At 45.7% G+C, this 4,932-nt stretch overlaps 1 pseudogene; it reads left to right on the plus strand.

The window, feature by feature from the left end:
- The window catches only part of LOC105507024, a 12,442-nt pseudogene that overhangs the window by 3,589 nt on the left and 3,921 nt on the right, over positions 1-4,932 (plus strand).

The following is a 4,932-nucleotide window of genomic DNA, read 5'->3' on the forward strand; positions in this document are numbered from 1 at the left end:
CTTTCTTTCTCCTTCCTTCCTTCCTTCCTTCCTTCCTTCCTTCCTTCCTTCCTTCCTTCCTTCCTTCCTTCTTTCCTTCCTTCCTTCCTTCTTTCCTTCTTTCTTTTTTCAATCAGAGTCTCACTCTGTCACCCAGGCTAGAATGCACTGGCATGATCTCAGGTCATGCAACCTTTGTTTCCTGGGTTCAAGCAATTCTCAAGCCTCAGCCTCCCATGTAGCTGAGATTACAGGTGCACGCCACCATGCCCAGCTAATTTTTTTGTATTTTTGATAAAGACCAGGTTTCACCATGTTGACCAGGCTGTCTCAAACTCCTCACCTCAAATGATCTGCCTGCCTTGGCCTCCCAAAATGCTGGGATTACAGGCGTGAGCCACCGCGCCTGGCCCATTTCTTTATATTTCACTGCCCAAACATGTCCAAACATGCAGCATGCAGGTGCCTCCAGGTGCCTACAGAGGGCTGTCCCCACAAAAATCCTGGCTCCTGGTCCAGACCCACTGTTAGGGCCAGTGCCTGGGCATTATGGGTCAGTCCAGCTCTGAGATTTTAATTCCTGTTGTTGGAATGAGGAAATAAATCCAGCTCTGTTAGGCACTCAATCTTTCGGGATTTTTCAGTTTCTCTGGGGCAGCAGATTTTTTCTTAGGGTCATCTCTGAGAGAAGTATGCCTGGAACATTGGCATGAGGAAATCAATCAACGCAAAGCGTATCAAGAGTTATGTATTCAGCACCGTGAAGACCAACCCAGAGAGAATAAGCTCAGAAGGTTGTAGGAAGAGTGTAGGACTTGGAGGTAGAGCAATGACCTGCACTCCCTCTAGAAGGGGTGAGGGAGAGGGAGAAGGGAGGAAAAAGAAGGTGATGAGGAGAGGTTGAGGAAGAGCATGTGGGGTATGTGCAGCTGGAGGAAGCAACTGGATGAGTAATGGAGAGCAACTTTATTACTTTGACTTTTTGAAATAAGAACCAGCTTATGAAGGTGGGGAGGGAACAGCCTGGGAATGAATTAATTGAGAAAGGAAATTAAAGCCATCATTTCTGCTCTGCTGACGAGCAGATGTCAGCATGCCTCTAGCCTCTTGCTATATTCAGTGCTTTTCTAGAGATAAACAGTGGAGCTCAAAGAGGTTCCAACAGGGCCTGTACTGAACACTTGAAGGCTCTAGGATATTTTGGTCATGAGAAAAGAGGGCTGGAAGTTGAGGACCAGGCTTCTAGGCTCTGAGGATTTTTTTTTTTTTACATGAGCTATTTCACAATTACCAGTAGATTTAACTGCAAAACTGAAGGGAAATCAGGTAAGGATTTATAAAAGAAGAAATTAAGATGCTGGTATTCCTACTAAGATGACCCTAGGGAGAAAGAAAAGAGTTGGAAGCACTGTTGCCAAGCCACTGAGAAGCTAGCATTGAGGGCAGAGAGTGCTTGAAGCAACCCAGCCTTAAGGCACTCTCTTAGAAGCAGCCAGGGCAGAGAGCAGTGGGTACAGGCAGTTCCAGCAATAGCTGGCTAAGGAGGATAGAGAGGGAGGCTGGCTCAGCGACCTAGCCTGGGAAAGCAGCCCCTGTGCTGAAATGCATTAGAAGTTCTCTGCCCTGTATCCCAGCACTTTGGGAGGCCAAGGCAGGAGGATCGCTTGAGCTTAGGAGTTCAAGACCAGCCTGGACAACATAGAGAAATATAGATAGACCTCCTCTATATTTTTGCATATTTTTAATATTTATATTTATATATTTTTTATATATTTATATTTAAATATAGATAGACCTCCTCTATATTTTTTAGAAAATAAATAATTTTTTAGAAAATAAAAAATTAGCCAGGTATGTTGGCATGCACCTGTAGTCTCAGCTTCTTGGGAAACTGAGGTGGAAGGATTGCTTGAGCCCTGGAGATGGAGGCTGCAGTGAGCTTAATTGTGCTACCGTACTCCAGCCTGGGCAGCAGAGTGAGATCCTTTCTCAAAAAAAAAAAAAAAGTTATTTGTGAAGACTTACTCCCAGCAAGGGGAGACAGGCAGACTGTACACCAGAAACCAGGTATCTTCAACAGGGATATTTTGGATCTTTTCTGCATCCAGACAAAGGAACTTATTTACTAACAGCTGGCAGATATGGGCAAGATCACAATTTGATGGGTTAAACAAGGTCTGTAGCTTTCTTTTAGGTGTACAGACCTAGCAGAGGGAGCAGTTTTCCCCTGGGGTAGACCTTGCTGACTCAAGGTCTATACCTAAAGTCCTGCCTTTCAAAGGCAACACTGAGAACCTGGGATAGAAAGAGAATTTAGGTGGTACCATGAATGTCAGAAGTCTCAGGCACAGGATTCTGTTGGACCAGAGAGTTCGAGTCTCCTGTTGGAAGCATGGTTCATAAATAATGCTGGAGACCAGATCTGATAGGTCATGTGTGTAATCCCAGCACTTTGGGAAGCCAAGGCAGGCTGATTACCTAAGGACAGGAGTTCAAGACCAGCCTGGCCAACATGGTGAAACCCTGTCTCTACTAAAAATACAAAAGTTTGCTGGGTGTGGTGGCGCGTACCTGTAATCCCAGCTACCTGGGAGGTTGAGGCAGGAGAATTGCTTGAACCCAGGAGGTAGAGGTTGCAGTGAACTGAGATGGAGCCACTGCACTCCATCCTGAGTGACAGAGTGAGACTCCATCTCAAAATCAATCAATCAATCAATCAATCAATCAAGCTGGAATCAATGAAGTATGTATTGAACATTTTTGGGGGGTTAAATAGGGGATTCGAGAAAAACAAACAGATATGAGACTGCTCTGACTCTTGAGGAAATTAACGTGTCTTCTAATCGGATTGGCCCCCTCCTCATGCCCTTTTGCCTCTTCACTGTTTTCACTCATGTGATCATTCACCTCTACACACACCCTCCTCTTTTCTTGTCATCTTCCTTCTCTGGCTCTTTCCTGCTTCCTTTGGTCATTTTCTTTTCTTTTCTTTTTTGAGACAGAGTCTCGCTTTGTCACCGGGCTGGAGTGCAGTGGCATGAACATGACTCACTGCAGCCTCCTGGCTCAGGTGATTCTGCCTCAGCCTCCTGAGTAGCTGGGATCACAGGCACGTGTCACCACACTCAGCTAATTATTTTTTATTATTTGTAGAAATGAGGTCTTGCTATGTTGCTCAGGCCTGGTCTCTAACTCCTAGGCTCAAGCGATCCTCCCACCTCAGCTTCCCAAAGTGCTGGGATTACAGGCGTTAAGCCACCTCACCCGGCCCCTTTGGTTATTTTCCCCGCTGAATATATGGCAGTCTTTGTTTTCATTCTCCCACTTGGTCTTCCCTAACCTCTGGGCACTTTGTCCCTTGGTTTTCCCACTCCTTCCCTGCCCCTGGGGGATGATACCCTCCAGCTTGCTGTAGGGCTCCAGAGAAGGTTGGGCTGAGGCAGGAGAATGGCGTGAACCCGGGAGGCGGAGCTTGCAGTGAGCTGAGATCCGGCCACTGCACTCCAGCCTGGGCCACCAAGCGAGACTCTGTCTCAAAAAAAAAAAAAAAAATTCTGTGATCCTGCAAGTGTGTCTGGAGCTGGATGGGCACATGTATCCCTGATTTTCCAGTTAGAAATTGCTGGAATGAGCTGTAAGGGAGGGAAAACTTTCCCTCTACCCTTTGAGATTCAACTATTGAGTCTATGAAGTACACTGACAACAGATTAACAGGAGGAAAATTATACAAATATATTATGTGCACGGGGCATTGCATGAAAGAAAAATGAGTACCTGCAAACCCAGTGAGATGTAGATGTTTACATGCCCTGTTCATTGAGGGGGGAGGTGTGAGGGGAGATATAGGCAACTTAGGGGACTGTAATGATTTTGGGGAAAGATGAATGGGCCCTCAGAAGAACAGGTGACATCATGAGACAGTCTGGGTATGAAGTGGGCCTCTAGTTTCCTCTCCTGGTTAATCTTCCCTGGTTGATGAAATTTCTGGGGAGGGGACTCATGACAATGGAGTTCCTCTTGGAAAATCTGTCCTTAGGCAGATGAGGGAATTTCAGAGAAAGCCTCTCCCTGCATTTGCTGTTTCCCAAGTATCCTCAGTTTGAGGCCCAAAGCAGTATATTTTGGGGTGGCATTTTCTGAACTCCTTCAGAGCTAATCTGTCAGAAGGCAGGTGGAGCCTGGGTCAGAGGAATCTGGGCATGCCCAAGTTACATAAAAGTTATGCGTCAACGAGCACATCCTGCTCCACTTTTTTTTCTTTTTTCTTTTTAGAGATGGGGTCTTGCGCTGTCACCCAGGCTGGAGTGCAGTGGCATGATCATGGCTCACTGCAGCCTCAACTTCCTGCCTACCCTACTTTTTTAGTATAATAGCTGAAAGATATGGAATGTGGAATTGATGAAGGGGGACTCATTAAAATTACAACAGCAATTAGGAACAAGCAGAAAAAGACCATAGGCAAGGACAGTTTCATGGGTAAGATCATATGGTTTCCCACATTTTATATTTGGCGAGGGCTTAGGAGGGATCAACACACCCAGACTACTCTCCAGCTACAACTTCAGTTTCAACAAAAACCTAAATTTGATGTGCTCGACCCAGGCCCTCTTTCTCTTTCCTGAGCACTAAGGCTTCTGTTGGTGCTCTTGGCATTAGTAGCTTCAAGGCGAGGGTGAACGGGTTTGTGTTAGTGACTTTGTGGATGAAAGGACACTTGAATTTTCCTTGCCCAGCCTCAGCACTGCCTCAGGCATTAAAGGCTATGAAATCTGCACTGGTGTTTTGGTCAGGGAGTGGAGTTGTCTCAGAGCACTTTTTATACCCTATGTGAGAAGGAACTGTCAACCTAAATAATGATCAGAGAGGCTTTCTAAAAGAAAAGGTCTTTATTTTGGAATGGACATTGCAATGGGAATATGAATATGCATGCCATAGTAAACTGTGTGAGTAAAA

Source organism: Colobus angolensis, unplaced genomic scaffold (genome assembly GCF_000951035.1).
Source record: "Colobus angolensis palliatus isolate OR3802 unplaced genomic scaffold, Cang.pa_1.0 Scaffold142, whole genome shotgun sequence".
In the NCBI taxonomy this organism is placed as follows: Eukaryota; Metazoa; Chordata; class Mammalia; order Primates; family Cercopithecidae; genus Colobus; species Colobus angolensis.